Source organism: Tachypleus tridentatus, unplaced genomic scaffold, assembly GCF_004210375.1.
Source record: "Tachypleus tridentatus isolate NWPU-2018 unplaced genomic scaffold, ASM421037v1 Hic_cluster_1, whole genome shotgun sequence".
Taxonomy (NCBI): Eukaryota; Metazoa; Arthropoda; class Merostomata; order Xiphosura; family Limulidae; genus Tachypleus; species Tachypleus tridentatus.
Window position 1 is genome coordinate 34,144,584 of NW_027467777.1, and position 9,440 is coordinate 34,154,023.

Consider the following 9,440-nt stretch of genomic DNA (forward strand, 5'->3'; position numbering starts at 1 on the left):
GCAGGCATAAATCAACAAACCGAAATTTAAAAGAAAAAAAAAACAATCAAAATGGTTAATATAAAAAGATACAACCATATTAAGTTAGCTAGCAGACGTCCGTCCAAGGCTAGCTGGAATTGGCATGATAATCTGTCCAAATATGGAAGTTTTTATAATCGATAATGTTTCCCTTTATGTTTCACTTAATTACCTATTTCAGGTTCTCAATCTCTTTTCATTACTTTCGGTCCAACAGACCAGTTTCTAATCCGTTTCTGTGTTCTGCGGGTTCAAGAAAAAAGTGGATACTATTAGGCTTAGCCTGGGTCTTACGTTTTATCAAGGACTGATGTTTGTTTTCCATTTGCGAAATCTGTTTCAGAAAAAAAAACAAAAAACATTATAAATATTTAAAAAAACAGAACAAAATCAAGAAATATAACAAATATTATGTAGTGAGACACAATGACGAAATACAGTAGATATTCTGTAGTGAGACACATTGACGAAATACAATAGATATTCTGTAGTAAGACACAATCAAGAAATATATCAGATATTCTGTAGTGAGACACAATCAAGAAATATAGTAGATATTCTGTTGTGAGGCACAATGACGAAATATAGTAGATATTCTGTAGTGAGACACAATCAAGAAATATAGTAGATATTCTGTAGTGAGACACATTGACGAAATACAGTAGATATTCTGTAGTGAGACACATTGACGAAATATAGTAGATATTCTGTTGTGAGGCACAATGACGAAATATATTAGATATTCTGTTGTGAGGCACAATGACGAAATATAGTAGATATTCTGTAGTGAGACACATTGACGAAATACAGTAGATATTCTGTAGTGAGACACAATGACAAAATATAGTAGATATTCTGTAGTGAGGCAAAATCAAGATATAATTGATATTCTGTTGTGAAGCACAATGACGAAATATAGTAGATATTCTGTAGTGAGGCACATTGACGAAATACAATAGATATTCTGTAGTGAGACACAATGACGAAATATAGTAGATATTCTGTAGTGAGGCACAATGACGAAATATAGTAGATATTCTGTAGTGAGACACATTGACGAAATACAATAGATATTCTGTAGTGAGACACAATGACAAAATATAGTAGATATTCTGTAGTGAGGCAAAATCAAGATATAATTGATATTCTGTTGTGAAACACAATGACGAAATATAGTAGATATTCTGTAGTGAGGCACAATGACGAAATATAGTAGATATTCTGTAGTGAGACACATCGACGAAATACAGTAGATATTCTGTAGTGAGATACATTGACGAAATACAATAGATATTCTGTAGTGAGACACAATCAAGAAATATAGTAGATGTACTGTAGTGACACACAATGACGAAATATAGTAGATATTCTGTAGTGAGATGGCCCGGCATGGCCAAGCGTGTTAAGGCGTGCGACTCGTAATCTGAGGATCGCAGGTTCGCATCCCGGTCGCGCCAAACATGCTCACCCTTTCAACTGTGGGGGCGTTATAATGTAACGGTCAATCCCACTATTCGTTGGTAAAAAAGTAGCCCAAGAGTTGGCGGTGAGTGGTGATGACTAGCTGCCTTCCCTCTAGTCTTACACTGCTAAATTAGGGACGGCTAGCACAGATAGCCCTCGAGTAGCTTTGTGCGAAATTCCAAAACAAACAAACAAAACCGTAGTGAGACACTATCAAAATGTCCGTTAAACAATAAAAACGTTATAAATGTGTTTTATCGAGACTTCCAGTAGCCGTTTAGGAAGTTCAGATGTTCCAAGAAATACAGTGAGGTTTTAGATTGTTTTGGTATCCTAATTCGTCTGTTTACTTTAATATACTGTTATAATATACTTTAAAGAATTCGATAGCAGTTGGAGTTTATAAACAAAACTTTACGCGTTATTTCTAACCAGATAATCGAAATATATATCAGAAAGAAAGTTATTAGTTGATTTGTATTTCAAACTTATATGTTGTGTCACGATTGTGTCGTGGATCATTTATTTATATTGCTGGTTTTCTACCTAGGAACAGTAAAATAGGCATATTGTTTTAGCATACCCTGTACGTGTGCGAGAGTGCAGCACTGCAGCAACTGGTGACGAGACGTGTGTGTGAGGATGGTTTGCAACACGTAATCAGTATTAATGTTTTCCCTGCTGACCGCTTCGTGTCGCACGAGTTAGCGAACGAGTCGCAGGGAAAGTCAAAAGAAGGCTTCAATCACTTTCTGCGAAGACCAGCTTTGAACGGAGAGAGATATCTTTATGTAAGTGTGATGACGTAGATAAAAGAAAGTCCAGAACGTGTGCACCTGAGTGGAAAACTATGAAACACTTCGAAAACCTTGAGACCAAAACTCGTTGGTTCTCAGTTTAAAGCAGGTAATGTAAAATATTACGTCACTGCATAGAGTGACTATGAAGTTTGAAAATCATGTTTTATACGTTTTAAAAGATGCAGTCGCTTATTTCTTATTGAAGGTAAAGTTTCCTTTATTATATAGGATGTGGTTCTCGTTCTCACAAAATAAGGTTTATCAAAGTTATCTTTTACACTTTTTGTCTTTGTAGACAAAAGAAGTAGACATTGACAGAACTTTGTTTTTATATTTTAAAACTTTAATATTATTTGTAATGATAAAGTGTCGTATTGTCACCAGGACATTTTAATATTATTTGTAATGATAGAGTGTCGTATTATCACCAGGACAATTTAATATTATTTGTAATGATAGAAAGTCGTATCATCACTAGGACATTAATATTATTTGTAATGATAGAGTGTCGTATTGTCACCAGGACATTTTAACATCACTTGTAATGATAGAGTGTCGTATTGTCACCAGGACATTTTAACATCACTTGTAATGATAGAGTGTCGTATTGTCACCAGGACATTTTAATATTATTTGTAATGATAGAGTGTCGTATTGTCACCAGGACATTTTAATATTATTTGTAATGATAGAGTGTCGTATTGTCACCAGGACATTTTAATATTATTTGTAATGATAGAGTGTCGTATTGTCACCAGGACATTTCAATATTACTTGTAATGGTAGAATGTCGTATTGTCACTAGGACATTTTAATATTATTTGTAATGATAGAGTGTCGTATTGTCACCAGGACAATTTAATATCATTTGTAATGATAGAGTGTCGTATTGTCACCAGGACATTTTAATATTATTTGTAATGATAGAGTGTCGTATTGTCACCAGGACATTTCAATATTACTTGTAATGGTAGAATGTCGTATTGTCACTAGGACATTTTAATATCATTTGTAATGATAGAGTGTCTTATTATCACTAGGACATTTTAATATTATTTGTAATGATAGAGTGCCGTATTATCACCAGGACATTTCAATATTATTTGTAATGATAGAGTGCCGTATTATCACCAGGACATTTCAATATTATTTGTAATGATAGAGTGTCGTATTGTCACCAGGACATTTTAATATTATTTGTAATGATAGAGTGCCGTATTATCACCAGGACATTTCAATATTACTTGTAATGATAGAATGTAGTATTGTCACCAGGACATTTTAATATTATTTGTAATGATAGAGTATCGTATTGTCACCAGGACATTTTAATATTATTTGTAATGATAGAGTGTCGTATTGTCACCGGAACAATTTAATATTATTTGTAATGATAGAGTGTCGTATTGTCACCAGGACATTTTAATATCATTTGTAATGATAGAGTGTCGTATTGTCACCAGGACATTTTAATATTACTCGTAATGATAGAGTGTTGTACTGTCACCAGGACATTTTAATATCATTTGTAATGATAGAGTGTCGTATTGTCACCAGGACATTTTATTATCATTTGTAATGATAGAGTGTCGTATTGCCACCAAGACATTTTAACATCACTTGTAATGATAGAGTGTCGTATTGTCACCAGGACATTTTAACATCACTTGTAATGGTAGAATGTCGTATTGTCACTAGGACATTTTAATATCATTTGTAATGATAGAGTGTCGTATTGTCACCAGGACATTTTATTATCATTTGTAATGATAGAGTGTCGTATTGCCACCAGGACATTTTAACATCACTTGTAATGATAGTGTGTCGTATTGTCACCAGGACATTTTAACATCACTTGTAATGTAGAATGTCGTATTGTCACTAGGACATTTTAATATCATTTGTAATGATAGAGTGTCGTATTGTCACCAGGACATTTTATTATCATTTGTAATGATAGAGTGTCGTATTGCCACCAGGACATTTTAACATCACTTGTAATGATAGAGTGTCGTATTGTCACCAGGACATTTTAACATCACTTGTAATGGTAGAATGTCGTATTGTCACTAGGACATTTTAATATCATTTGTAATGATAGAGTGTCGTATTGTCACTAGGACATTTTAATATCATTTGTAATGATAGAGTGTCGTATTGCCACCAGGACATTTTAACATCACTTGTAATGATAGAGTGTCGTATTGTCACCAGGACATTTTAACATCACTTGTAATGGTAGAATGTCGTATTGTCACTAGGACATTTTAATATCATTTGTAATGATAGAGTGTCGTATTGTCACTAGGACATTTTAATATCATTTGTAATGATAGAGTGTCGTATTGCCACCAGGACATTTTAACATCACTTGTAATGATAGAGTGTCGTATTGTCACCAGGACATTTTAATATTATTTGTAATGATAGAGTGTCGTATTATCACTAGGACATTTTAATATTATTTGTGATGATAGAGTGCCGTATTATCACCAGGACATTTCAATATTATTTGTAATGATAGAGTGTCGTATTGTCACCAGGACATTTTAATATTATTTGTAATGATAGAGTGTCGTATTATCACTAGGACATTTTAATATTATTTGTAATGATAGAGTGCCGTATTATCACCAGGACATTTCAATATTACTTGTAATGATAGAATGTCGTATTGTCACCAGGACATTTTAATATTATTTGTAATGATAGAGTATCGTATTGTCACCAGGACATTTTAATATTATTTGTAATGATAGAGTGTCGTATTGTCACCGGAACAATTTAATACTATTTGTGATGATAGAGTGTCGTATTGTCACCAGGACATTTTAATATCATTTGTAATGATAGAGTGTCGTATTGTCACCAGGACATTTTAATATTACTCGTAATGATAGAGTGTTGTACTGTCACCAGGACATTTTAATATCATTTGTAATGATAGAGTGTCGTATTGTCACCAGGACATTTTATTATCATTTGTAATGATAGAGTGTCGTATTGCCACCAGGACATTTTAACATCACTTGTAATGATAGAGTGTCGTATTGTCACCAGGACATTTTAACATCACTTGTAATGGTAGAATGTCGTATTGTCACTAGGACATTTTAATATCATTTGTAATGATAGAGTGTCGTATTGTCACCGGAACAATTTAATATTATTTGTAATGATAGAGTGTCGTATTGTCACCAGGACATTTTAATATCATTTGTAATGATAGAGTGTCGTATTGTCACCAGGACATTTTAATATTACTCGTAATGATAGAGTGTTGTACTGTCACCAGGACATTTTAATATCATTTGTAATGATAGAGTGTCGTATTGTCACCAGGACATTTTATTATCATTTGTAATGATAGAGTGTCGTATTACCACCAGGACATTTTAACATCACTTGTAATGATAGAGTGTCGTATTGTCACCAGGACATTTTAACATCACTTGTAATGGTAGAATGTCGTATTGTCACTAGGACATTTTAATATCATTTGTAATGATAGAGTGTCGTATTGTCACCAGGACATTTTATTATCATTTGTAATGATAGAGTGTCGTATTGCCACCAGGACATTTTAACATCACTTGTAATGATAGAGTGTCGTATTGTCACCAGGACATTTTAACATCACTTGTAATGGTAGAATGTCGTATTGTCACTAGGACATTTTAATATCATTTGTAATGATAGAGTGTCGTATTGTCACTAGGACATTTTAATATCATTTGTAATGATAGAGTGTCGTATTGCCACCAGGACATTTTAACATCACTTGTAATGATAGAGTGTCGTATTGTCACCAGGACATTTTAACATCACTTGTAATGGTAGAATGTCGTATTGTCACTAGGACATTTTAATATCATTTGTAATGATAGAATGTCGTATTGTCACCAGGACATTTTAATATTATTTGTAATGATAGAGTGTCGTATTGTCACCAGGACATTTTAACATCACTTGTAATGGTAGAATGTCGTATTGTTACCAGGACATTTTAACATCACTTGTAATGATAGAGTGTCGTATTGTCACCAGGACATTTTAATATTACTCGTAATGATAGAGTGTTGTACTGTCACCAGGACATTTTAATATCATTTGTAATGATAGAATGTCGTATTGTCACTAGGACATTTTAATATTATTTGTAATGATAGAGTGTCGTATTGTCACCAGGACATTTTAACATCACTTGTAATGGTAGAATGTCGTATTGTTACCAGGACATTTTAACATCACTTGTAATGATAGAGTGTCGTATTGTCACCAGGACATTTTAATATTACTCGTAATGATAGAGTGTTGTACTGTCACCAGGACATTTTAATATCATTTGTAATGATAGAATGTCGTATTGTCACTAGGACATTTTAATATCATTTGTAATGATAGAATGTCGTATTGTCACCAGGACATTTTAATATTATTTGTAATGATAGAGTGTCGTATTGTCACCAGGACATTTTAACATCACTTGTAATGGTAGAATGTCGTATTGTTACCAGGACATTTTAACATCACTTGTAATGATAGAGTGTCGTATTGTCACCAGGACATTTTAATATTACTCGTAATGATAGAGTGTTGTACTGTCACCAGGACATTTTAATATCATTTGTAATGATAGAATGTCGTATCGTCACTAGGACATTTTAATATCATTTGTAATGATAGAGTGTCGTATTGTCACTAGGACATTTTAATATCATTTGTAATGATAGAATGTCGTATTGTCACCAGGACATTTTAATATTATTTGTAATGATAGAGTGTCGTATTGTCACCAGGACATTTTAACATCACTTGTAATGGTAGAATGTCGTATTGTTACCAGGACATTTTAACATCACTTGTAATGATAGAGTGTCGTATTGTCACCAGGACATTTTAATATTACTCGTAATGATAGAGTGTTGTACTGTCACCAGGACATTTTAATATCATTTGTAATGATAGAATGTCGTATTGTCACTAGGACATTTTAATATCATTTGTAATGGTAGAGTGTCGTATTGTCACCAGGAAATTTTAATATTATTTGTAATGGTAGAATGTTGTGGTGTAACGACGATATTTCATGACGAGTTGTAATGGTAGCATGTCATATTGTCACCAGGACATTCAATAAAGATTACTGCAACCTGGGTTTGTAATACAATGTTTGAATAGCCTAGCTCGAAGCATTGGTGGGGGAACATGTTATGTCATGCCTCTCTTATGGTCACACCTTGTCACTGTCATATCCTCATTGACGATGCTTTTAGTTACTGAAGTTGTGTTATATTCGGTGTTTACTGAACTTTGTGTTATGTTCTGTGTTTACTGAACTTTGTGTTATGTTCGGTGTTCACTGAAGTTGTGTTATGTTCGGTGTTTACTGAACTTTGTGTTACGTTCGGTGTTCACTGAAGTTGTGTTATGTTCGGTGTTTACTGAACTTTGTGTTATGTTCGGTGTTCACTGAAGTTGTGTTATGTTCGGTGTTTACTGAACTTTGTGTTACGTTCGGTGTTTACTGAACTTTGTGTTACGTTCGGTGTTTACTGAAGTTTGTGTTATGTTCGGTGTTTACTGAACTTTGTGTTATGTTCGGTGCTTACTGAACTTTGTGTTACGTTCGGTGTTTACTGAACTTTGTGTTATGCTCGGTGTTCACTGAAGTTTGTGTTATATTCGGTGTTTACTGAACTTTGTGTTATGTTCGGTGTTCAGTGAAGTTTGTGTTATATTCGGTGTTTACTGAAATTTGTGTTATGTTCGGTATTCACTGAAGTTTGTGTTATGTTCGGTGTTTACTGAACTTTGTGTTAGGTTCAGTGTTTACTGAAGTTTGTGTTATGTTCGGTGTTCACTGAAGATTGTGTTAGGTTCAGTGTTTACTGAAGTTTGTGTTATGTTCGGTGTTCACTGAAGATTGTGTTATGTTCGGTGTTTTTATTTGTATTTTTATCGATTGAAATACGTTGTTTATTTTTCGTTGATTAGTTATTGATCGTAATTGTCGGAGATAATTACCTTACCTTAAGCCTAATGTTGACCTTATACAAAAGTGTGACTTGTTATCCTGATTGATTGTGATCCTCCCAAGTGACACAGGGCCCGTCCTATGACAGTAACCAGAGTTAGATACCAGTAGTGAGCGCAGCACAGATAGCCCACATTCACTAAGGCTTTCGATCTATATCTCTGAAGAACATGAGAAACCCGTGACAAAGAAAAAAACACGACAAGTTATTCAGTTCCTTTTGTGGCTAGACTTACGTAGAATTTACCAGTTTTACACAATCCAGTAAGCTTATAAAATATATAATATAACCAAGATCAAAGAAAAATAATTGAGGGCTTAATAACAAAGCTGTTAAATTAACTACACCAACGTTTCGCTAACTGTTTCAGTCGCAGCTTCACCTTCCACTGTAAATCAAGTCACACTTCATTACAGATGTTGATTCTTTACATCATTGTTCATTAGTCCGTCTCAGACTTCTATAACTCAAGTCACATTTCACTACAGATGTTGATTCTTTACACCATTGTTCATTAGTCCGTCTCAGACTTCTATAAATCAAGTCACACTTCATTACAGATGTTGATTCTTTACATCATTGTTCATTAGTCCGTCTCAGACTTCTATAACTCAAGTCACACTTCGTTACAGATGTTGATTCTTTACACCATTGTTCATTAGTCCGTCTCAGACTTCTATAAATCAAGTCACACTTCACTACAGATGTTGATTCTTTACATCATTGTTCATTAGTCCGTCTCAGACTTCTATAAATCAAGTCACACTTCACTACAGATGTTGATTCTTTACATCATTGTTCATTAGTCCGTCTCAGACTTCTATAAATCAAGTCACACTTCGTTACAGATGTTGATTCTTTACACCATTGTTCATTAGTCCGTCTCAGACTTCTATAACTCAAGTCATACTTCGTTACAGATGTTGATTCGTTACATCATTGTTCATTAGTCCGTCTCAGACTTCTATAAATCAAGTCACACTTCGTTACAGATGTTGATTCTTTACACCATTGTTCATTAGTCCGTCTCAGACTTCTATAAATCAAGTCACACTTCGTTACAGATGTTGATTCTTTACACCATTGTTCATTAGTCCGTCTCAGACTTCTATAAATC